General features: G+C 33.1%; 1 long non-coding RNA gene across 1 annotated transcript; it reads left to right on the top strand.

Moving 5' to 3' along the window:
- Positions 1-333: 333 nt before the first annotated feature.
- Positions 334-26,084, top strand: LOC105473000 (uncharacterized). The gene is made up of 3 exons (XR_981991.2): positions 334-400; positions 22,497-22,673; positions 25,891-26,084. It is a non-coding gene; the product is annotated as an uncharacterized lncRNA (long non-coding RNA).
- The last annotated feature ends 1,410 nt before the right edge of the window (positions 26,085-27,494 follow it).

Consider the following 27,494-nt stretch of genomic DNA (forward strand, 5'->3'; position numbering starts at 1 on the left):
CTCTCTTCTCTTATACCTAATTGAACTTCCTTAAGAAGATTATTTTGAATTCTTTCTCAGGCATTTTGTAGATCTTCATTTTGTTAAGGTTGGCTACTGATGCCTTATTTTGTTCCTTCAGTGTTGTTATGTTTCCACGATTATGCATAATCCTTATTATTTTTATAGGTGTTTGTGGATTTGAAGAACTAAACACATCTTCCAATATTAACAGACTAGATTTGGTAAATAAAACACTTAACAATTAGCCCCTCCAGAGATTATGGAAAGTCAATTCAGGGGATTCTAAGGTTGTTATGGTGCTAGAATCCTGAGAAGGGCTGACTTAGTGCCTGGGGACTTAAGAGTGTGCCTTGGGCCTGTGTCTGCAGGGGCCACCCTAGTGCCTGGAGTTATGGAGGTGGGCCTCGAGCTAGGGGCCACAGTGCTTTGCTTGGTATCAGATGGTCTTGGAACCTAGGGCCACAGGGACCAGCATGAAGCCTGGGATTATGGATGCCAGCTTGATCCAGGGGCCAGTCTATTGCAATGAACACTGAGACAGGTCTGATGCAAGGGCTTGCAGTGGCTTCAGCTGCTAACTTCAATCTATTTCCCCCACATGGAAGATAACTCTCTTCCTGCTCTACCAAATGGGCTTGGGGAAAGTGTGACATGAATAATGTAAAACTGTTTTTCCTATCATCTTCAAGACATCTCTTCCTATTTCTGTGTTCCACTCAGGTACTGTAATCTCTCACCTGAATTTCTCAGCTCCTGTGAAGCTATTTTTGCAAACCGGTATTTATTCAAATTGATATTTTCATGAAGACATGAGTGCTGAAACTCCTATTCCTCCATCTTGATGATTTTACTCACTGCCTAAAATTTTACACTGGATTCTGTTGCTTAATTCAAAGTTTAGACTGATCTTTAAAATATCAGACATATCAAATTTTGAAAATGTCCTAAGGTTTATAAGAATAGGCTCAAAATATATTTTAATACATGTATACTCTGAAATATAAGAAAACGCAAAATGTTTAAGATCCATGAATGACTTGGTCAAATGATGTGAAGAACATTGTTGGCAAGGGTAAAAAGAAAATAATAATAAATGAAAACAATGAGTAGTCTTACACTGAATAAGGTTAAAGTCATTTATAAGATGTATTTGCTTTCAAGAAATTCACTTCAGGAATCATGAACTTGAAAGTGCCCTGAAAGGTTCTGATTTTGTGAGGTTCAAGAGTAATAACCAAAAGAAAAATGTGTATGTATGACAAAACCTCTCAGAGCTTATCACAATGGAACTAGCAAAAGACTCAAACAGTTTCAGTCAGCAATTCCTCAAGATGCTCAAGGAAAACTTAATGTTACGAAAAAGGTCCAGTGCCTTGTGGTTGCACTTGAAATACTGTTTTTGCCTTTCAGTTGCATTAAGCAAGTAACCCTAAGGTCTGCAAAAGTAGCTAGAGTCAGAATTTAGATACAGACAGAGACAAGAGGATATAGAAACCAAGGCATAGAAGAGGGAGAGAATGAGAAAGAATGAGAGGACGTCATACTTCGTTGTCCAGTGTCATAGCCGTTAGCCACATGATGTTATTTAAAATGTAATTAACTGAAATAAAATTTTAAAAATTCAGCTCTTCAGCCTTGCTAGCCACATTTTCAGTGTTTAAGAGTCACACATGACTAGTTGTCATTATACTGAATAATGCTGATGAAGTATATTTACATTGTTGCAGCGAGTTCTGGTAGAAAAAGCTGATTTAGAAAATAAGAGAGAAAGAAAGAAACCAGAGGGGACGTAATCACGGGCTTAAACTGATAGATGAGTGAAATAACAAGAGTTAGTGAGAGTAAGAGGTAGACATTAGAGAGATCAATTTTTGTTTTATTTTTATTTTATTTTAATAGTTCGGGGGTACAGGTGGTTCTGGTTACATGGATAAGTTCCTAAGTGGTGATTTCTGAAATTTTGTTGTACCTGAGCAGCAAACACTGTATCCAACAGGCAATCTTTTATCCCTCACCCCACCTCTCACCCTTCAATTTTTCAAAGACTTTCTTGTGTAACTTACAGAAAAAAATTAAAGTAAGATGCAATGTAGGAACAATAAATAGGTACAGAAAAAGTGTGAAAGCCTAAAAAGATCTGACCTGTTTGGTTTGTGGTTTAAAAAAAAATCCATGACCATCACCCCAGCATGCACAATATTCAGTCTTTAAAAACTAAGGACTGAAAAGGTCAGGGATATTATAAATTAAGCTTCCAAATCGTTTTTAATTGCATCCATTTGACTTTTAGAAAACACAAAAACTTTACAATTTCAGAATCCCTCTCTTCATTTGTAGATAAAATAGAGCTACTATCTTATCGGGCAGAAAACAATGGGTGTTTTTTTTAAAAAAATAAGAGAGACACTATAAGAAAAGCAAAACCAAAATTATTAATACATTAAATTTTTGCTATAATTTGATATCCTGACACTTTTCAAACTTTTCTCTGAAAAAAGGAATATAAATTGTATATGGAAAGTTAATTATTTTTTAAACAAAATGTATTTTAAAGATTAAGAAACATAATTCAGAAATGAAAGACAATCATCTAAATGTTATGTAGGAAAACTACAATATTTAAAAGAATAATAATTCAGTTAAATTCCTAACTAGGAAATTTATCAAATAGGATATTTTGGGCAGGAAATTTAAAGGGAATTTCTTCAGTTTTTAGATTACATTTTGCTTATTATTTAACTTGACATTTATACATTTGCAACTTCTGTATTTTATATTTATATATTATATATTTTCATATTTAGGGATATGAAATAGGAAATCAGATTATATATACAGGAATTTAAATGTAATGTAATCAATATTTGTTGCCTGCTGTTTTGAATAGTTATTTACCTACATGTTCACCAAGGATTACACTGGGAGCTCATTTGATTTTTATATTGAAAAACCTCTGAAAGAGGGATTACATGAGAAAAACACACTCTACAATGAGGACAAATATGGAAATATCGAGTCTCCTTGGAGGAAAAGAAGTGCAGAGTCTCTGTGAATGGGCTTTATAGTGGAAAATTTAAATTAAGGAGGAAACTTTAAGATACTGGATTCAAGAGAAACAATATGCATAAAAAATAGGTTATTGTTGCCAAGTAAAGGAACTGACAATGGTCAATTATCATCCTTTCATCCTTTCTTTCTTCTCATCCTTTGTTTTGAAAGAGTAGTTTATATTTACATTCTGTGTCTTTCAATTTGCTCCTTAAATTAGTAGAATAAAATTGGATTAAAATTCTATTGACATGACCATATAAAATAATGTACAAAATAACCATATTAAGATAATCTACTGAATTATTTTTATTTTCAAAATTCTTAAGAAAGTTCTTATTTTAATCCCCAAAACTTTTCAATTCTTATGTAAATGGTTTGACATCAGCAAAACTTTTCACTTTTCAGTTCTTTGATAACTTGGAAACTTTGTGACCATGAAATAATTTCAAGAGCGTTCTGACTTTTTTTGTTTGTTTATTTGTTTGTTTGTTTTTGAGATGGAGTCTCGCTCTTCCTCCCAGACTGGAGTGCAGTGGCGCGCTCTCGGCTCGCTGCACCCTCTGCCTACCAGGTTCAAGAGATTCTCCTGCTTCAGCCTCCTGAGTAGCAAGGATTACAGACACGCGCCAGCAGGCCCGGCCAATTTTTGTATTTTTAGTAGAGATGGAGTTTCACCATGTTGGTCAGGCTGCTCTCAAACTCCTGATCTTGTGATCCGCCCACCTCGGCCCCTCAAAGTGCTGGGATTTCAGGAGTGAGCCATCGCACCTGGCTGACTTTTTCTTCTTAGACGTTTTCAAGCATTCCTCTTCATGTTTCTTAAATACTAGGGTTCCCTAGCATTCCCTTTTCTAGCCATTAACTGGTTGTTTCATTCAATTTGCCCGTGTCCCTTGTAATTTATTGCTGATGTCAATTACATTTCCAAATATACTTCCTGGGTAAAACAATCCTTGAGATTCTGACATGTTTTTCAACTCCTAGATTTCTCTACCTAGATAGAAAAATTTAGAACTCACCACATCATTTCTTTTCTCATATACTTAATTTTCTTGTTCTTTCTCATTTATACCACTGTCTCTTCTCCTTTTCTCCCCGTCATGTCTCTAATTGGTACTGATGTCTCTCATTTGTGTGTCTGTATTAACGGAACTGCATATTTGTGGAATTATCTGTAATCTTACTCTAATGTTCAACATATTGTATTGTACCATCATCTTAAATGCCTGTGACTTCCAGTAAGCTCCCTAAAATAAAGAAGTCATATTATTTTTTAATTGTAGAGGAATTTGTGATGAGTTGAACCACAAAAGTACATTGAGATTATTTAGAAGATGCCCATGTAATTTTTCAATAAATCATTTGGTTTCCTTCACAGTGGTAAAATTAATTCTGTTAAATAAATTATGAGACTGAGCTGGATGATGATTTATGATTCCTGGGCTTCTTTCAAATGGCTTTGATCATGCAAAGAAATATTATATTTTTAACTATCTCAGTCTATGATTAAACTGAAATCATGAAGGATTAGATATTTAGAGTGGAAGCAGAATACTGACAGACAGAGAAAGCAAGTAAGAATAGCAGAATAACTTTGTTTAATATTTGATAAACATGTTAATTAAAAGCAGAAATGACTCAACATAATTAAACAATATGAAGCAAGATTTATTTTGAACCACTTTGACAATCTTAGATCTAAGTTTAGGCTTTTTGAGAATGAAATGCAATGACATTTACATCATTATGAAAAGAGTATAGTCTACTTTAAACCTCAATTACCAGAAAACTAAAATAACTTGAGATAAAATGTCATCCTTCAAGACCATATTAATGTATCTAAGTGCTTAGTAACAAATATAATCACCATGTCTGTGTGAAATTTTGATAGTTTTTGCTAAATGCTGCTTTCATGGTATCTATATCATGCTCAGACCTAGAAGATTTTCTATAAAATTTGAACATTCATACTATCATTTATGGTTCAATCACAGTTAATTGAGTATGCTCTTTCCCAAGCGTGAACTAGGGCTGCAAATATAAATAAGGTCAAGGAGCCTAGAGTGATATAGCCAAATGACAGAAAATATGATACGTTTGGATGTAAGTAAAAAGAAATTGCATTTTTTTTTTCTTGTGATAGAGTCTCACTCTGTTGCCCAGGGTGGAGTGCAGTGGCATGATCTCTGTTCACTGTAACCTCTGCCTCCCAGGTTCAAGCAATTCTCCTGTCTCAGCCTCCGGAGTAGCTGGTATTACAGGTGCCCACCACTATGCCTGGCTAATTTTTGTATATTTGTGGAGACGTGGTTTCACCATGTTGGCTAGGCTGGTCTCAAACTCCTGATCTCAAGTGATCTGTCCCCTTTGGTCTCCCAAAGTGCTGGGATTACAGGCGTGAGCCACTGCGCCTGGCCAGAAATTGCTAATTTTTATAGAGGTACAGAGAAGTCTTGCTTCAATCCACTTGCAAATTGGAGAGAAACAGATTTAGGAATTGGACAAAACATGCAGGTAAGTATGAAGGTCGAGATAAGAGCACGGGGCAGATGGCTTTTGTTTTTATCTGGACTCTGATTTCTCAATTCTAGAAGATGGATACCAATAGGATCACTCTAATTTTTTTTTAAGAATGTAGAGTTTATATATATATATATATATATATATATATATATATATATATATATATATAGTGTGTGTGTGTGTGTGTGTGTCACACAGAAGTATTCTGGCACATTATTAGCACTCTATAAACACTGTTGTTATTGTTACTTATCTGTGACATTATTTATTCTCATACTAACAAGCAGTATCCCTTACATTAGTATCATGCATTATATTTTGTTTGCTGAAGATGCACAGAATAATTAGCGTTTAATGTTGAGATGATGGACTTTTTTATTGTATAAGTTCGTGCTCTCAAAGAGAAAAATCCTAGGAGAAAATAAGTAAAATATAAAAATATACAAAAGTGCTCTCATATATTTAATTATAGATGATTCTAAGCATATTACATGACAAAATCAATACAAGCAATTAACATAATAGATTTTTAATGTTTTGTAGACATTTCACCCAAATATTTCTCAAAACTAAGCACTAGTTCTTACTGAGTTTCTAAGACAGAGAGCGGAACAGCAGTAGATAGTTACCTTGAAATGAACATAGACTTTGCATTCCAGTTTTCCTTCTCCCATCATAGTAGACTAATAAAACTTCATGAGTCTTTGGAGGGTTTTGTTTGTTTGTTTAGTTAAATGTGATTAGTGACACCAACATACAGTTTCCCTCTGGTTATCAGGTAAGAATAAAATAAGTTAAAAGACTGTGGCAGTATAGTTTAAATAAAATTTTAAATGATAAATTAAGGCACTTTGAAGTACAGCTATAAGACAAATTGGTACCAACTACCTAGTATTTTATGTACTCTGTGGGTGGCAACACATCCCATTTTGTTTATCTACTAAATACTGTAAAATAAAGTAGTATGTTTTGAAAATGATTTTCTGCAGATACCTTATTATGGATTTTAGCTGCTGAAGATTTCTCTGAAAATTCTCTGGTTTGGTATGAATATGGTATTTCCACATCGGGAATAAGATTCTTCCAAGTGTATAGCTACTCCATAAAACAATAACTGCAGAGGTTACAGCAACAGCTTCTGAAAACACAATTTAAACTACTCAACCTGAAAATACACATGTATTTCAAATAAGTCAATTTTGGTAGGAAAAAAAAAAAAGAGGATCAAGTGCCATGTTTACATGTATTTGAACATTGGTGCCTTTGGGATCAATCTACTACTACCTTTCATATGATACTGTAATATTTGCTCCCTACAAACAGGAGGGGAAGCTGCCATCACAAATTGTCTAATGCACTGTGCTTTATGCAATCAACTTCATTTTTTTGACACCAGATATGCAATGCCACATTATCCCTTTCAAAGTTCAAGCTTGAAGCCAGGCATGGTGGCTCATGCCTGTAGAATTATAATCCTAGCACTTTGGGAGGCCAAGGTGGGTGGATCACCTGAGGTCAGGAGTTCAAGACCAGTCTAGCCAACATGGTGAAACCACGTCTCCACTAAAAACACAAAAATTAGCTAGGTGTGGTGTCGCACACCTATAATCCCAACTACTTGGAAGGCTGAGGCAGGAGAATCTCTTGAACCCGGGAGACCAAGGTTCCAATGAGCTGAGATCAGGCCACTGCACTCCATCCTGAGCGACAGAGCCAGACTCCACCAAAATAAAATAAAATAAAATAAAATAATTGTTCAAGCTTGAAGAAGAGTGATGAAAACAAGTTAAGGGGAAGGGGACATGAGGACATCTTGGTCAAAGAATACATAATTATAGTTAGATAAGATTAATTTTTAAAAAGACAGAATAGACAAATACATAGCAACAGAAAGTTGATAAGTGATTGCCCTGGTCCAGTTTATAGTGAGGACATAAATAAGAAATGACTATTAATGGTTGTGGAGTTTCTTTGTCAGGTATTAATGCTCTAAAACTGTAGTAATGGTTGTACAACTTTTTGATCATGCTAAAAATCACTGGATTATACACTTTAAAGGGGTAAATTTTATGATACGTAAATTACATCTTAATTGTAGATTAAGTTGTTTAAAAATATTTTTTCTGCATTTACCTTGCACCTTTTTATTTTGTTTTCTAACACAGGAATAAATATTTATGAATACCTAATATGCTATCTTTTAAAAATATTTATAATAGTTCCTGGATCAACATCTTGGTATTTTAATTTTAAAAAAAAGGGAATTCTGTTACTTTGATATATTTCAGATCTATTAAAACAAATAATATAATAATTAATAAAATGAAATTAATTGTGAAAGCTAACACCTAATGAAGATAGATAATTAAATTTGTATGTTCATGTATGTAGACAATATATAGTATAGGCTTATTACCAAAGTTACTATAGACAATACTAATATATATATATACACACGCACACACACACACACACACACATATATATATATTTATCCTCATTTACTTTTAAATGAAAAGAGGATAACAATGTTAAAGACTAATTTTTAAACTTATTTAACAAGTTTTTTTTTTTTTTTTTACGTATTTATTCCCTTTATTTCTCTTAAAAATTCTTAGTAGGAAAATGAAAATAATTTTTATTCACTAAGGTATCCATTTTGTAAAATTAAAAACACTGATGGCTAGTCATTCATTAATGTAGTTTTCCACATTAATAAAAGGTCTAAGGAAACATTGAAAAGGTACCTTGCAATGAAAACAAAATCTATAATCACGGTTGAATGACAAAGTATATTTACATTTTCAAATTTTTTTCCTGTAAAAACTCCCTTTCCCCATGCAATTTTGGAAACTTTCTTTTTTATCTTAATTATAACTTTATGGTTTAATATTTGCCTGTCCACATTAGAATAGGGTGACACTACCACTTGCTCACAAATTATTGATGCAGAGGTGAGAAACAGGCACAGCATATACCATTAAATATTTAAGTAATTGAATTAGCACTTTAAGATGACCCTTATTATTTGTGCCCTTTAATACAGTGGAGATTTCAATTCAGGAGTTATTGATGTGGGCCAATGTGGATTTAAAAATGAAATTGATTTCCAACAGGTGAAACAAAGTATATGAAATAATAGATGTACACAAATAGAGTTTGAAAGATTTTTAAAATATGCTTTTAGTTGAACACTTTTTGGGTTTCCTTAGTTATTCCATAACTTTTATTATACCTTTTTGTTTTTTAATAAAAAGTAGTAAACATAATTTGAAAATTTCATAGAAAATTACACAATACAGGTCTTAAAGCATGGTCAAATGGATTAATATAATTAGTTAATACAGATGTTTCTCCTAGGATTCTTATAGTTTGAGGTTTTACATTTAAGTCTTAATTCATCTTGAATTTATTTTTGTATAAGATGATAGGTAGGACTGCAGTTTCATTATACTGCATATAGATAGTCAGTTATCACAGCATCATTTATTGTATAGGATTTCTTTCCCTATTGCTTAATTTGATGATCAAATGGCTGTATACGTGCAGCTTTATTTCTGAATTATCTTCTCTTTGATTGATCTCTATGTATACGTTTGCACCAGAACCATGCTCTTTTGGTTACTGTAGCCTTGTAATATAGTTTAAAGTCAAGAAATGTGATGTATCTGGCTTGATTCTTGTTAGGATTGCTTTGACTATTTGGGCTCCTTCTGATTCCATATAAATTTTAAAATAGTTATTATTTTTTTCCTAATTCTGTGAAAAATGACATTGGTAATTTGATAGGCATAATGTTGAATCTGTAAATGTATCTAGGCAGTACCATCTCACACTAGTTAGAATGGTTTTGGTTAAAAAGTCAAAAAATAGGCGGGGCGTGGTGGCTCACTCTTGTAATCCCAGCACTTTGGGAGGCTGAGGCGGGTGGATCACGAGGTCAGGAGATCGAGACCAAACTGGCTAACACGATGAAACTCCATCTCTACTAAAAACCTAAAAAAATTAGCCAGGCGTGGTGGCCGGTGCCTGTAATCCCAGCTAATCAGGAGGCTGAGGCAGGAAAATGGCATGAACCCAGGAGGTGGAGCTTGCAGCGAGCCGAGATCATGCCGCTGCACTCCAGCCAGGGCAACAGAGCAAGACTACATCTAAAAACAAACAAACAAACAAAGTCAAAAAATAACAAATGTTGGCAAAGCTGCGGAGAAAAGAGAACACTAATACACTGTTGGTTGGAATGTAAATTAGTTTAACTACTATGAACAGCAGTTTGAAGATTTCTCAAATAACTTAAATCAGAACTACCATTCAATCCAGCAATCCCATTACTGGGTATATACCCAAAGGAAAATAATTATTCTAGCCAAAAGTCACATTCACTTGAATGTTCATCACAACACTATTCACAATAGAAAAGACACGTAATCAACACAGGTGCCCATCAAGGGTGGATGGAATAAAGAAAATATGGTATCTATATACCATGGACAACTACTCAGCCATTAAAAATAATGAAAATCATACCCTTTGCAGCAATATGTATGTAGCTGGATACCATTATTTTAAGCAAATTAACATAGAAACAGAAAACCTTAAATACTTAATGTTCTCGCTTATGAGTGGAAGCTAAACATTGGGTACACATGGACATAAAGACGGGAACAATAGTCCACTGAGGACTCTTAGAAGGATGAGTAAGAGAGGGAGGCAAGGGCTTAAAAACTACGTATTGAGTACTATGCTCACTACCTGGATGATGGATTTAGTTGTACTCCAAATTTCAGCATCACACTATATATCTTTGTAAAAACTTCCACATGTACTCTGGTTCTAAAATGAAAGTTGAAAAATAAAATAAAATATGTCTCTATATGTGCTATAATATCACATTATCTAACCTCTATGTAACTAGTATCCCAGAAGAATATATTTAAAAAAAGAAGAAGACAATCATTGGAAGATATAAGGAATGGGAATATTCCCAGTAGATGAAATATATTAATTATATATACACGAACTTTAGTAAAACTCCAAGCAATTTATAATATACAAATAGATGTACTATTTGTGTAATATACAAATAGATGTACTATTTGTGTAATATACAAATAGATGTACTATTTGTGTAATATACAAATAGATGTACTATTTGTGTAATATACAAATAGATGTACTATTTGTGTAATATACAAATAGATGTACTATTTGTGTAATATACAAATAGATGTACTATTTGTGTAATATACAAATAGATGTACTATTTGTGTAATATACAAATAGATGTACTATTTGTGTAATATACAAATAGATGTACTATTTGTGTAATATACAAATAGATGTACTATTTGTGTAATATACAAATAGATGTACTATTTGTGTAATATACAAATAGATGTACTATTTGTATATTATAAATTAAGTGATTTAAACCAAAGAAAAAGAGAAAATCTCAAGGGGCAATAAAAGAGTACTCAGTACATGTGCATGTGTCTTTTTGTAGTGGTACAACAAAATAAATGACTAGTGACTTCTGATCAGGAAAAAAAATAAAGATGAAAAGAAAATAGAATTTCAAAATGGCAGAAAGAAAATAAATCAGAATTTCAACCTAAAATTTTATATTCAGAAAAGGTATTGCTTTAAATTTCAGCAGGTTTCAAAAATATTTCCAATCAAAACCTCACAGTATTTCATCCAATAAATTTATGACAAAAATTAGTTAAAAAGTTCCTCAAGATGAAGGGAAAAACTAACAACCAGATGTACACTATGTAAGTAAAAGCTCCATTAAAAGAATATACCTACAAAAATGTAAAAACACAATTTTTTAGTATTCTTTCATATGTAGAGTTGTAAAATTATTAATGGCTTAATATTATTTTAAATTAAGTAAAATAGAGAGTTTATATTGCAAAAGAAAGTAAAATATAAAACAACAAGTACACAAAACTTGGAAGAAAATAAACCTGTTTTACTCATCTAAAGTTGCTAAAATGATTATGAAATAGAATAACATTTGCATATTAAAATGCATAGCATAACGAAAAGAAACATAAATAGTTAAATCAATATATGGTATATTCACAACAAAGAAAACAGTGAAGACAAATAAAGAAAAACATTTTAAAAAATCAGATAAATGAAATCCAAATGGCAAGATGAAAGACTTAAATCAGACATATCAATTCTTAATTGTATATGTTTGAATTAAGCTTTTCAACTGAAAGGCAAAGATGCCAGACATAATGAACAAGTAAGGCCATATTATATATTGCTTACAAGAAACACAATTTAAATACATAGATATACTCAAGCTGAAACTAATATATTGGGAAATGACATAGTATGTGAACACTAACCTAAAGTGGCCCAGAGTGGCTATATTAATACCTATGTGGTATAACTTCCACAGGAAAGGAGCTTCCTTAACCTAACAGAGGGCACCTTAGGGCATCTAAGACTGTATTTATGATTAAAAAAATGAATGCTTTCACTTTGAGCTCAGCAGCAAGACAAGCCTATCTGCCTTCACCTTTTCCATTAAATGTTGTGTGAGAAAATATGTGAAATATATATTATATCTGATTCTTTTTAACAGACACAGTGTTCTTTAAGTCTATAAAGTAATATTTATTTTACATGCATAAGTTAATTATATCAAGTTGCTTCTTTTTTTTCCCAATTACTTTAGTTTCTGTTTTTGTAGTAGTTTTCTTCCTGGTGCTCTTGATCTATTCTCTCGTGTACAAGACAGGGGTACTAAAACAACAAGTTCAAGTAAATGCATGTGGGGATACTTGCTCATTGCGTTCTTTACTGTAGGATGATGATGATCTTTCTGCCACTTATCATTGTGAAAATCACTGCTGATGATATTTTTCTTTTTTTTTTTTAATTTGATGTTGGGTTTGTCATACATTTTAGAGAAGATAATGCCCATTTCTCATCACTCATTTAAATAAAATGTTAACAATTAGACCATCAAATAGTAGAAATATTTGGCTAGCCCTTAATCTCCCTGTGAACAGGATGTTCTCCCAACATTCAGGTTTTCATCTCAGGCCAGATAATTTTTGTTTGATGCTCTCTAGAGTATAATCCTATCTTCTCTAAAGGAAGTGTTTGGTTGCATGAGTGAGTTATTTAGTGTTGATTTGTGCGATTTTGGTGCATTGATCACCCGAGAAGAATACACTGTCCCAATTTGTAGTCTTTTATCCCTCACCCTCCTCCCACCCTTTCTTCCAAGTCCCCAGAATCCATCGTATGATTCTTATGCCTTCTCATCCTCTTAGTTTAGCTCCCACTTATAGTAACAACATACAATGTTTAGTTTTCCATTTCTGAATTACTTCACTTAAAATAATGGTCTTCAGTTCCATCCAAGTTGCTGCAGATGCCATTATTTCATTCCTTTTCATAACGGAATAGTATTCCTATCTTCTTTCAAGCAGAGAAACTGCTATCTCCTGCATGCATGGAGTAAAGAGAAAGAGAAAGCGTTAGGTAGAATTTATTCTAAATTAGGCCTTTAACTAGCCCTTCTGGTTTTAAGGTTACCTTCCTTCACCTTTCAAAGTTTACTGTCACCAATTACTATGGTTTCTGGAAAATGTATTGGGGTATATTAACTACCATCTTGGCTTTTCCACTGACAAACTAAGATACGTCTTCTCAAGTTCATTGCATTTCGTGAAAAGACACTCTGTTATCTCTTCAATCCTTTTAACGAGACTTAGGCTATGCGCAAGTGTGCTTGTGTGTGTTAATGTTTTTTTTCTTTTTGTCATTCTAAAATGTTATGCTCTTGGCATAACATTGGCGTTGACTTTGAGTTTAAGGCCAATAGCTTGAGGTCTCCTGGTACATTTGACTGTTGACTTTCACTTACTATGAATGTTGTAATTTTTTTATTTTGAGCTTATGATCTCATCTTAATATGGCATCTTTTGATTTTCCCCTTTGTAAATCCTACATGAACTAACACGTTCCTCCGGATAATTTTTTCATTTGATTCGTAGACCCCCCCAAGGGTTTTCACCACACCAGGATCATTTTTTAATTGCCAGCTTCTCAGCTTGTGGTATCCCCACATTGTGAGGACAGTGTAAGTCTGTGTTCAAACACGTCAAAGTTGCAGGGCTATTCTTTTGCTTTCTGTTGAGAATTTCTTCCCACACACATGGCCAGGTAAATTTCATTTTATCTGGTGAGAGATTCAATTCATTCTTTTATCACTAATACTAGAGGTCTTTGCTGGTACCAATTCTTTAGGATTTTTGTAGGCATGAAAGCTCACTACTCTAACCATTACTATTTCAATAACTTCACATGGCTACTGCTTTATTAACTTATTTACCTCTCTGTCTAGGTCTCAGAATATTCTTCACTTCTGGCATCTACAATGATCCAACATTTTTTGTAAAGTACAGTGCAATTTGTTTAAATTAAAAATTTATCCAGAACATTTAGTTTTTTTTCAGAAAAAATAAATAACTGTAATTATATTACTCTAGTTCACTACACATTATAAGCAGTATTACAAAGAGATAACTGTGTATTTGTGTTTCTCATTAGTGATACATGTTCCTCAAGAAAAATGACTTTCAAAGGCCGACCACAATGTGTTTTTGTATGTGTGTGTGCATGTGTGTGTCTTTCCTTTTTCAATATCCTTTTTGAAAATCTCAGTTTTCAGTGCTATCATATTTGTTCATGTGCTAGTCAGTCCTTGAAACTTACACTTGCATTGGTTGTTAGTTCGCTGCACTAGGTAGATTTTCTCGGTCATTAAAATAAACTCTTCATGATTTTGCTGTATCTTCTCACCTGTCTTCCAAGTGGATATCTTCTCAAGTGTCTTACATTATATCTTTTTGTTTGACATGGTAGTCCCAGTATGTCGCCAAGCAAATTATTTGCAATAAACCAAAAAAACAGATGGTGGCTTTTCCTACCTTCATGCATCTCTTTAGAAATACATTATTAGTGGTATGGTTGACTTGTGAGGCAGTCTTTCCAGTTGATGGTGCGGCTGGTTCAGAGTGACACTTTGAAGCTACTCAAGAATCTGAATGTGACATCCATGGCAGGTCAATGTTTCACAGAAGGAGAGATTTTGTGTTCAGCTTCGCTCTATTGACTTCTTGTTCAATTTGTCCTTTCTTGCCATAAGCCATGATTCAGAAATAGATGCTGGCTTTTTCTATTATAAAAGTATCTACCACTTGCCAGATAATGTACCTCATGACAGGGTTGCATTAGAATACATTTGTGTATTTGAAGACATTGCCTGATTCTTAACAGAAAACACTAGCGTGCCCACATTTTTCTTGCAGGTGATATATATTGTAAAACATGTCAATTCAATTATATTCAAGTACGTATGCGCACAAGTATGCATAATTGTACAAATACACACATATACAAATTTTATGCATACGTAAATGTGTGTGTGTGTGTGTGTGTTGAGTATCTGTAATCCAAAAACCTAAAATTCAAAATGCTCCAAAATCCAAAACTTTTTGAGAGCTGATATAATGCTCATTGGAGCATTTTGGATTTCAGATTTTTGCATTATGGATATTGAATATTGTAAGTGTTTAATATCCAGTGAAAAAGAATATCCAAAATTTAAAACACTTCTGGTCTCAAGTATTTAGGATAAGGGATACTCAAACTATATATAAACTGTATGTTTGTGTGCATGTGTGTGTGCATCTACATTTACTATTTTGGTGAACTCATGTAATTTTATGGTATTAAATATCATCTTTATGTGGACATTTTAAAATTTATATTGCAAGCAGTATTTTACCTTCTAAACATGAGTCACACATTTCTAACTTACCATTTAATAGCTATTTTCAGCTCTTCAATCACTATTTGGTAAAAATCTCAAATTTCCCACCTTCAAAAATCACTGGTTTTCTTTCTTCTCATTTTCCCATCTTCCAGTCTTCCCCCATTTCAATTGATCCCAGCTTCTATTGATCAGTTGAAAAACCTTGCAGTTATCTTTAACTCTTGCCTTTCTCTCATATTCCATAGCCAACCTGTCATGATCTTTTATTTGTATTTCTTCAAAATATGTGTAAAATCTAAAATTTCCCAACACTTCCACTTCTAGAACAAGACACTCATTCTGTCTCAGCTGAATTATCGTAATAGCTCCCTTCAGTGCCCTTCTTGTTTTTGCTTTTTCATGCTTTCCTCACTCTAGTCATAGTAAACTTTTAACGTAAGTCAGATGATACACTACTCTGCTCAAAATCCACAGCTTCCCATTTCACTCCGCAAAATAATACTTACAAAAATTTCTATGGTGTCGGCAATATTATTATCACAGTTTTACAAATAGAGTATCTAAAGGACAAAGAAAATCAGTTTGTGGATCCAGATTACTTGGCTAAGCATGGTAGCATAGGATTTGAATCCAAGCAGTCTTTTTCCAGTATCTGTGCTTTAACTGTAACAATATCTTGTATCCTGGCAGTAAGAGACCAGAGGCTCTGCCTGACTTGCACCCACTCTCTCCTCTAGCTCCCAGTGGTCTATCTTACTTTACTTCCTTTTCGTCTATTGCTTGTTCTGTCAAATTGAACTTGTCTATATTTCCCAGATAGTTCAGGCACAATTCTGCATCGAGTTCTCTGTACTGGGTTTTCTCTTCTGCTATGATGTTCTTCTACCAGAAATCCATTTGGTTCACATTCTGAACACATACCACTACTAAAATAATATTTAAGAGTAGTATCTTCTCATTGAGACCTAGCCTCACTTCCTTATTGAAAATTTTAACATCCCCTCCCATAGCCTCAGACTACTCTAATCTGCCTTACACAGTTCAGTGATTGTCCACCAACCCACCATCTTCTAATAGAATATTAATTTTACTTCCAAATTAATTACATTTAGTTAATTTTGGTGTCAAACAGAACAAAAAATAAAGAAGAAAAATACAATTAGTATTGCACCAAAAATCAAACACCGCATGTTCTCACTCATAAGTGGGAGTTGAACAATGAGAACACACGGACACAGGGAGGGGAATGTCACACACTGGGGCCTTATCGGTGGGAGGGAGCCTAGGAGAAGGATAGCTTTAGGAGAAATACCTAATGTAGATGGTGGGTTGATGGGTGCAGCAAATGACCATGGCACTTGTATACCTATGTAACAAACCTGCACGTTCTGCACATATATCTCATAACTTAAAGTATAATAAAAAAAAGAAAAAAAGAAATAGAATAATAAAAGTTAAATTATATATATTCTAATCACTCTTTAAATTTATATACAGGCTTTTCCTCTGACTTTATTGTAAAATAGTTAATAACATTTTCAAATTGTAGTAAGTGCAAATGAATTTAAATTTGTAAAGAAAAGTTAATAATTGAGGTCAGAATTTCTAATTTTTTAAGGCTGACTTTAGGGACAAAATAAACTAAATCTAATGAAGCATGCTAAAATTGGTGCTTTATCATTTCCAGCATCACTGTGCTTTTTCCTTCAAGCAATTTTCACCATATATAACTCTTTTTATAAATAGATATAAAGGTATTTTGAAAAAAAGCTAATAGCAAATATTTATTAAGCACTTGCTAAATCTAAATCTAAATATGTTAATACAGGATTTCATTTATGAATACAAATATTCATGAGGTTCTATTATATCCTATATTTTATAAATAAGAAATTTAGTTTACAGAGTTTAAATGGCTCAATTGAGTTTACCCAATTAGTGACTCATCCAGAATATAAATTCAGTGTTTCCTCCCAATGGAGAAAGTTTCATTGCCCACTGAAACCCAAAATTTTCTTTCCTAATTCTTAGTATTCAGAAATATAAAAACTATTTATACATATAAATTAGTTTTAGAATATTTATTGCCATGGCTAGTATCATTTCACAATACCCATTTTTATTAATAAATTACATGTCCTCTTAAACTATGACCATAACTCTAGTCTGCTTATTACTTTTTCTATCAGTTTAACTTCTTCTCAGGAAATCAAATATGTTTCCAGGTACACATATTATTTCTAAAAGGGACATATAAGGTGGGATAGGTTACTTTTACAGGCATACCCATAATTATAGAAATATAATTCCTGCTTTTTCTTACACATTTTCTATCCCTTCAATTCTTATAAGATTGAGTGTTGCCCATGTATATATTTCATGGTCTCTGATTTTCAAGGATGTATTTTCAACTATCTGTATCTTCCTAAAGTACATTCACCTGTGGTGAATTAAAGTTTGTAACACAGAGCAACTTTTAGCTTCCACAGCATTTCTTGAAAGCTACTACAAATCAATTTATAATGAACATATTTATGGAAAGACTAATATCCTACAAATAAATTACCAGCATAAAAGAAATTTTCTATTCTTTACATATATAATTTATTAATACTAAGACATTTTACATTTGAATTTACTGTCCAATGTCTGTGTAAATTTAAGGCTTAAAAAATTCAAGAAAAAATACAAACGAGATTGAAGATTAACATGTTTCAACTATTTTTTTCTACTTCTTTGCCTGATTGGAACATTATTTGATATACAACCTGGATATATCATCAAAACATGTCACTTCACTTCAGGAAGAAAATGTTTATATGGTTTATGTTATGTTAAAATGTATCTTCGCAAATGTAAATTATTAGAGCATTAAAATGATTCTTTGAAATATTTATGCAAATGCATATGAAAATAAACTGTAATATCATTTAAAGCCTATTATTGGGAAAATGAATTGGATTAAAGGTTGATGGGTGATTTTTATAGGAAATGATATTCAGAACCAAGTCGATATAAGACAAGGAGTAGTGACAACTACTACTAAAAGTACAAATAATTGTTAATTTTTAATTGTGAAAAATGAAGAACAACAGTTAATAACAAATACTGAATTAGCAGTATAACTGGTTAAATTCAACTGACTTATTATTTGCTCATCTGTAACATGGAGATAATAATACCTGCCTGGCCTTCCTCACTGAGATTTTATAACAGTAAAAGGGTTGACAAATATGAAAAAATAATACAAACTACAGTCACTGAAATATCAAAATCCTTGATCTATTTATGCTGGCCTTTCTGTTGTGGCTTACTCCTGTATTACCAATCTCACTATTAAACACATTTATTAAACATAGGCTGCTATTGAAAATGAATTTATTGGCCAGGTGTAGTGGCTCATGCCCATAATCCCAGCACTTTTGGAGGCCGAGGCGGGTGGATCACCTGGGGTCAGGAGTTCAAGACCAGCCTGGCCAACATGGCAAAACCCCGTCTCTACTAAAAACATAAAAATTATCCGGGAGTTGTGGCACATGCCTGTAATGCCAGCTATTCAGGGGGCTGAGGCAGGAGAATTGCTTGAACCTGGGAGGCCAAGTTTGCAGTGAGCTGAGATGAAGCTACTACACTCCAGCCTGCGCAACAGAGCCAGACTCAGTTTAAAAAAAATAAAATAAAATAGAAGTTCAAACTTGAAGAAGAGTTATGAAAACAAGTTAAGGGGAAAGGGACATGAGGACACAAACCAAACTCCCAGGAGAATTGCCTGAACCCGGGAAGCGGAGGTTGCGATGAGCTGAGATTTTGCCATTGCACTCCAGCCTGGGTGACAAGAGCAAAGATCCTTCTTAAAAAAACTGAATTTATTATATTCTGTTACTAAAACAAACTGTAACCTTGTATACCTTCTTGCCTATGTGCCAATTTCCCTTCTCGAAGTTGCTTCTTTGTTGGTGATGGTCTCTATTCTATTCACTACACAAGGAGACTATTCTGCACCAATCAGTGTATAAGCAGGAGAAATGAAAACCCTCTGGACATTTTAAGCATAGAAGGATTTGGTCAACAACCTATTTGGAAGCCCTGAAGTTGCAAAAGAGAGAAAACATATTTCACAGATATGTAGAAGCTGCGATCACCCTAGCCCACAAGCCTTTACTTGCAGCTTTGTGTGGCCGGAGCCTTTCCTGTTGCCACTGCTGATAAGGATGTTGGAGCCCACAGATTCCTGGAGGTGCCAAAATCTGCTGTTGATGTTTCTATCACAGTCAGAGCAAGAAATGATCTGTTTTCTTTTATCTTCCCTTCCAAATTTCCATCAGGAGACTCCTAGTCACAGCAACTAAGTAGAAATCAGCTGTCAAGGATGTCTCCAAAATATAACTTCTAGGTTCTTAGCTCTGTGTAAAACTGTTAAGATCTAGAGAGGGTTGGAATGTAACTTGGAAAAAAACATATAGTATCTGACAGAGTGTTTGCACTGGTTTTCTAGGTCTGCCATAATGAAGGACTATAAACTCTGAGGCTTAAACAACTAAAATATATTATTGCACAATTCTGGAGACTAGTAGTTCAAAATTAAGGTATTGGCAGAATTGGTTTCCTCTGAGGACTATGAAAGAAAGGTTTGGTCTAGGCCTCTCTCCTTGGCTTACAGATGACTGACTTCCCCCTATGTCTCTTCACTAACTGTTCTGTCAATATATGTCTGTCCAAGTTTTTCCTTCTTATATGAACACAAGTCATATTGGATTAGGGGCCACCCTAATAACCTCATTTAACTTGATTATGTCTGTAAAGTTTCTATCTGAAAATAAGGCCATCTTTTGAGATATGGGGGTTAGGGTTTTATGCATATGAATTTGAGAGGAACACAATTCAACCCATATCAGTGTCCTGATGTACCAAGTGGATACACGAATCAAAGTCCATTTGAGAGTTTATCCAACTTCCCTAGCATGTTTTATTCTCTGCTACTCTAGAAGAAATCTTGTTTTCCTACTTTTTTTTTTTAACTTTGTCTTGTTGAACACTGTGGGCCACATTAGAAAAATTTAATATATGTCAGTTGATCTGTCATTATAGATGATTGAACTGAACATTTAATGTTACCTTCATGACTTCCAAAACTTACATTTCAAAAATCTTCAGCATTGTTTTCCTATATCATTTTATTAATATGCTTAACATACATCTATTGATACCCTATGCATCAGACATGATCTTAAAAAGGCATTGAGATTATACATGGAATATACAAATTCAATTAAATGTTATTACTTCAAAAAGTTTATAGTCAATAGATAAACAAAGAGTTCTAAATTTAAATTCTTAGCACAGCTTAATAATTACACTATAGATGAATGTAATGCTCTGTGGATAGAACAAAGCTAACCAGGGGCTCATCTTTCTACAGTACTCATTTCCACTCACACATATGAATCGTACTTTTTATCCCACCACAAATGCATCCACACTACTCTCTTCCTATGGACGATGTATCCCTCAATCCTTAAGTTATTCTTTTCTTTATCTCTAAAAGCTAACGCATACTAAATTCCCCACCAGAGAGCCTAGAGGTTTCTTTCTATGTTACTTTCCTCTCTTTCCCTCTCCACTCATTTGTTCTGCTTCATCCTCTCTCGTTTTACTCACTTTCTATACCACTTCATTTTATATATTAATAGCAATTCAGTCAGTTTTTCTGTAATGCAAAATCCATGTGTATAGAAATCAATGTGCTATCAAAAATAATGTCATAAAACCATGAGGTTTTGGGAAAATGGGATTTAAGGGCACAATACCCAACAACTTTGTCAGTGATACATTTAAAAAAGCAAATTATTGTAACATAATAAAAATAGCAGAATGGTTCCACACATATTAAATAGTTAAGAAGTACATTTTTAAAAACACAAGAAATATAACTATAGACCTAAAAAAAATACTTGAAATTTGCTTGTGGATGTGAAAAGTGGAAGAATTGAAATGGGTGAGTCATTTTGGGGTGGTGGAAGGAAGTTTATCCGAAATTGGATAGACAGTTGTAACAGCAGAAGTGGGTGGCTCATAACACACACTGCTATGGTAAATAGTATATGTTTGATGTATACATGTGCTTGTATATTCCTATGAGTCACCTAGATGAAGTTTTCTGTTTTCACCTAGGGTATCTCTTGAATTTGCAGATAAGTAAACATGATTTCACTTTATGCTCCAGTTGTTCCCTAGTACATCCATTACATTTGAATAAAATCTCATTCTCAAAAATAGTGTGTGATAGCAGAACTTACTGTCTTCTTTCTATAACTTGTGTAATAAATGGAATGCTGACACAAACATAATTCAGATGATAACATTATTAACTTGGACACTTACTGATATAGTTTGGCTGTGTTTCCACCCAATCTCATCTTAAATTGCAACTCCCACAGTTCCCACGTGTCATGGGAGGAACCCAGTGGGAGGTGATTGAATGATGGGGGTGGGTGTTTTTTCTGCTCTTCACATGAAAGTGAGTAAGTCTCATGAGACTTGATGATTTCGAAAATGGGAATTTCCATGAACAAGCTCTTTTCTCTTTGCCTGCCCCAGCCATGTAGGATGTGACTTGCTACTCCTTGCCTTCCGTCATGATTTTGAGAACTTCCCAGCCATGTGAAATTGTAGTCCATTAAACTCCATTTCCTGTGTAAATTACCCAGTCTTGGGTATGTCTTTATCAGCAGCACACTTCCTAACATAAAGGCTAACCCGCATGAGAGAGAAGACCAAATGGGTAACTTGGATGACAACGTGGGAGATGGGAGATTTGATTTTGATAACATGAAAAAGAGGGTATCCCTTCACTGTTTTGGCAGGGCTTTCATAAATCTTGGCCAAGTGTATTTTCTGAATGAATCCTGGATTTTTAATAAAATCATGTATTTTTTCACTTAGTTTTTATTTTTTGAAATATTTTTGATTTATGAAAGTGTTGCAAGGATAATACTGAGTATTGACTTACACTTTTCCTAAGAAATTAACATTGAGACAATCTACGAAAAAAATTAGAAACTTCATTTAGGATTTCTCCAGTTTCTTCACCAATGATCTTTTTCTGTTCTAGGATCGAATCCATGATGTATTCTATTTTTTGACAATTTCTACATCTGTTCTTGTCTTTCACAACTGCATTTTGAGGAGTACTGATGAGGAAATGTGTAGACTGTTCTCCAGTGTGGATTTTTCCAATGTTTTTGCTTGAATAGACTGAGGGTATGGATTCTTAGGAAGAAATATCAAGGTAAAGTATTATTCTGATTGAATGATTATTATCAGATGTGTGGTACTGACACAACTTATTGCTAATGATATTAACTTTGATTACCTGTTTAAGGCAATATCTGTCTGTTTTCTTCACTGTAAGGTTACTATGTTTCTCTTCCCATACTCTGTTATTTGGAAGTTAGTCACTAAGACCAATCTACACTGAAGGAGGGGGAATTAAGCTATAACTCTTCACTGAAGGAGTATCACATAATTTGAAGACATATGTTAAACCAACACAGTAATATCATTAACTGTAGTAATTTATCAGAGAAGCTGCAGCAATTACTACTGTGTTGTTTTGGTAATTTGCTATTTTCTAAATTTCTTTAACATTTGCTACTTAAAATTATTTTAAGAAATATACATTCTCGTCTACTTAACAGTGTAGTTTTTATTAATGTAAACTCATAAATATCCCTTTTATTCTTTGAGTTATAATCAAATAAATACTTCTAAGTTACTTATTCTATTGCTTAAATTATTTTTCCAGATTTGTGGCCTTTCCAAACTCAAGATAGGACTTAAATTGCAATGAATTGGAAAATATCTTTCATTTTCTAATTATTAGCTAGGATTCCTATGTTACCTGAAAAAAGAAAAAAAAAACCCTTATTTCTAATATTTAGAAAACTCTTTTTGTATATATTTCTTCAAAACTAGATTACCTACATTAAAAACTTAGTAGGGTATCATTCACAACCTATATAAATATTCCTCAGGTGACATTGAAATAACAGAAAGTAGACACCACGCATATTATTCCATAAGTCATGAAAAATTTAAAATGTGGGCATACTACAATATACAGAGAGACATAAAATAGTCAAGTGAAAAAAGAACCTTAAAAACATAATAATTTATACAAATATTTACAACAAGATTGTGCATTTGTGTGTGTGTCTATGTTGTGCTCTATCTTTTTTATGGATTTGTCCACTGTATTTAATTTTATTTAATTGACTGGTTTAAACTTACTGATAATGATTATAAGAGGGTCGTTTTTAATGTTTTTAATGTCAGCGAAATGAGGAGGAATAAACTTTTTACTCGTGAAATTGAGATTTTGTGATTTACTTTTTCAGTTCCTCCCATTTTTTGATTCCAGCTCCAATTTTATTGAGTTTCATAAAGTTAATTTCTGCTGTTTATTGTTTTATTGTACAACTTGCTGTTTTCAAATTTTTAAAATTGTCTTCTTACAATTATTGTTTCCATTTTCCTATGTCCCCAGGATTTAAATTGCTGATTATTTGCCTAAATTTATGACACAGTCATTAGCATAATTTATTTCAAATTATACCTTTTCTATAATGTACATATTAAATAATAAGCTTGTGGAATAATTACAACAATGTGTGTTAGGGTAAAATAAAGGGTGTTTCTGGTTTCTGTGTGTTATTTCAAGTGCCTGGGAAAGACTACATTTGTCTGGTTAGTTGATGTAAACATAGACCTTAAGGCAATATAACAAAATAAAATTTAAATTTTTGAACTTCTTTGGGTTGCTCTAAAAAAAAGATATTTAAAAAGATAGAGGGATGGAGATATGGAGTCCCAAAATTTAGAGTGGAGTTAGACCATAAAAGTTATTCATTTATCCTCTACCATTATCAGGGACCAAAAATGTATAAATACATATTTATATAAATATATAAATGATACATCTATAAATATTTAATTATATATTATATTTAACTTAATAAATATATATCTAAATAAATGAATATATATATAATATCTGCCATAATAAATATATACATATATTAATAAATATATAATTATACAAAAGTTATGAGTGGTCTTGATATTATTGAACAATATAATGGCTATGATCCATAGGCTGGAAATAGCAATGGAACTGAAACTGGGCTCTTGGTAATAAATAAATATTCTGAGATTTCCTCAACCTTTAAACTCAACAATCCTTCAGTAAATTAAATCTTCAGTCACTTCTTTGAATGTATTTGCTGTTTTAATCTGGTAACCTTATATTTCAAGCTGAGTACAATAAGATATACTGCTTAAATATAAGTCCACTGAATGATATATTTGATGCCCTCTGAAGATTTTAACAAGCTGGGTTATAAATTGGTAGCACAATATTTCTGACTAATTGGAATAAATTAAGTGAAGCTTTTTTGTTTATCAAACTTGAATTGTTGTTTTCCCTTCATTAGTCAACTAGTATAAAATAATTTCTATTGTGGCAAATGTTTACCAAAAGTCACAGCAGGAAAGTAAAGAGTCTGCTTATGCAGCATACATACATCTTCAGATGCCTGGGCTTAGCCATTTTTGCACACCTTTAATTTGCATTAAAACTAATAGTACTTAATTTAATTACTGGGTGGCTCAAGGTAAGTTTGAAATTGATACAATGAATTTCATGTTTACTTAAGGTTCACATTGCTTACCCATAGAAAACCAGGTACTAAAACCCAAGAAAAGACAAGGTATTGACCTAAAATGAGTCTTTATTTACAATTTTATGGATTGTCGTGGGCTCAATACCATGTGTAATTTTTCATAAACAAATGGATATTGTGTATCCATAACCATTAGGTCCATATAGTCAAATGCTTTCACCACTGTGAGAGAAGTCAGAATTTATTCTCATCCTCTGAATGCATTCAGAGCTGGACCTGTCTTTCCCATACTCAACAAATGGGTAAAAGAAGTAAATCTAAATAGGATATATTTTTCTTCAAAATGTAATTGTCCCACTCAAGTTTAGTGTAATCAGTGCCAGAACAGATAAAGTACACCATTCTGTTCATCAATTAAAAAGTAATATTTCAAGCCTTGACCACTGGATGCCCAAGAAACTTTAAAGATCTAGTGGGCTATTTATTCAGAGAAGCATCTCTGTCTTTTGTGACACTTGTTTTCGCCATAGCCTTACAAACGTAGAACAGCTGGACAGTTGCTCTCCAGGTTGTCCAGTGATGATGTCATCAAAATTTTGAAGAGATGAATATTATCTGAGATGGTGAAAGGTTTTTTTTTTTTTTTTTCCTGGAAACTCAGTTTTGGAACAGAAATGAAGTGGTGATGCATTCTCTAAGAGTAGAGTAAACTGTAGCTGTTCTTATTCGGCCATCTTGGTACCAAAAAATAAAAATAAAATAAAGAGTAGAGTAAAATATGTACTTACACTACTGCCTTACAAAAACATTTCCTTCTCTCATTAGTAATTTTTATGACGAGAGGAAAAATCTGATCTCATCAATGGATATACAAGATACAAGCAACCTTATTAATTTTCTCCGTTAGGGAGACCACATCTGGACAGCAGCTGTAATGAGATTCACCACCCAATTAAACTGATGATTGTTTACTGTCATTCTCCAAGTCCCATCTGTCTATTGAGCCAATTGAAGTAGATAATTAAGTGAGGATGTGTTAGCAACCATTGCTTTTATGTCTTTCAAGGTTTTAATAGGGACAAATCTCTGCAGTTCTACCAAGAATAATATATTTGAGGGGTGTGAGTTGTGTGTGTGATGGTGATGGTGGTGTTTGTTTTGATTTGTTTTTATCTTTGTTATAGTGAACAGACTGTTGGGGTTTCCCCTTGATTGTTCTTCCAAAACATTAATACATTCCAAAATGAAATATATATATATAAAATATGTGTTTAAATTTTATAAAATCCTAAGAAATTAAAATGAGGGTATATGTAGTTTACTTTGAAGCATAGATCAAAACTGTAATTATTTCTTAACAACTTCCATAATTTTTCATACTTACTTGTAGGTTAAAAAAAATGTCTTTTGTTCATGAGAATTTATAATAGCTTAGATTCAGGTCTACTATTTCCTGAAAGTATTAGTGTTTTTTTGTTTTTATTTTTTCCCATATCCAGTGATGTTGATAATGCCAAGATTCCATTGGTGATGACTAAGAAAAATAATATCAATATATATTTGTAGTATAATATGATTGTGTGTTTTTTCTTCAGGAATGTCAAAACTATAATTTTCTCAATTGACTTTAGGTGCTTTGATTTACATAGGTCTTGGAGTTGGCTTAGGAGTCACAGAAGTATTATGGTGGCTCAAGATACGTTTTGTAAACCTGAAGATTTGAGATCACATAAGCCAAATCGAAACTTAATTGGCATTCGTAACTTTTGGTTCCAGAGACTTCATGATCAACTATGAGTGACCGAACATTTCCCATGTAGACTATTTTGACCATGCTGACTCTGCTGACTCTTTGGTTACTGTATTCACTTCACCTCTAGAAATTAATTCTTACTAATGGATGTCTGCCACTGTAAGATCCTTCTATCCTCTGAAATAGGGAGAACATTTTAACTTCAGTAGTTTAAACTAGTGTCATAAACTATAGCATTCAAAATGAGATAGGATATGCTAAAGTAATATACAAACCAAAAATCCCAGTGACTAACCAAAAAAGTTTTTCTTACTCATTTTACATATCCAGTATAAGTCAGTAATAGAACCAGAGACACCCAGAGACCAAGGATGAATTTATCTGTCTGCACACATAGTTCACAATGCCTGAGTGAGTTGTGCTTTGGCCTTTAAACTTCCACTCATATTTAATTGAATAAGGATTTTGCTCAAGTGCCATTTGATGATCTGTTTCATGACCATGATCAACTTTAAGAGAACTTGGAAGTACAATCCTCTAGAGTTTCTGGAAATAGCAGAACTATAATATTTGAGAAAAATATTTTTTAATGTATAAAAAATTGGCAGGGTAGGCTAGCAAGCAAGAGATCTAGAAAAAAGTTGATTTGCAGTCTCAAGACTAAAGGCAATCTGCA

This window comes from Macaca nemestrina, chromosome 6 (assembly GCF_043159975.1).
Source record: "Macaca nemestrina isolate mMacNem1 chromosome 6, mMacNem.hap1, whole genome shotgun sequence".
NCBI lineage: Eukaryota > Metazoa > Chordata > Mammalia > Primates > Cercopithecidae > Macaca > Macaca nemestrina.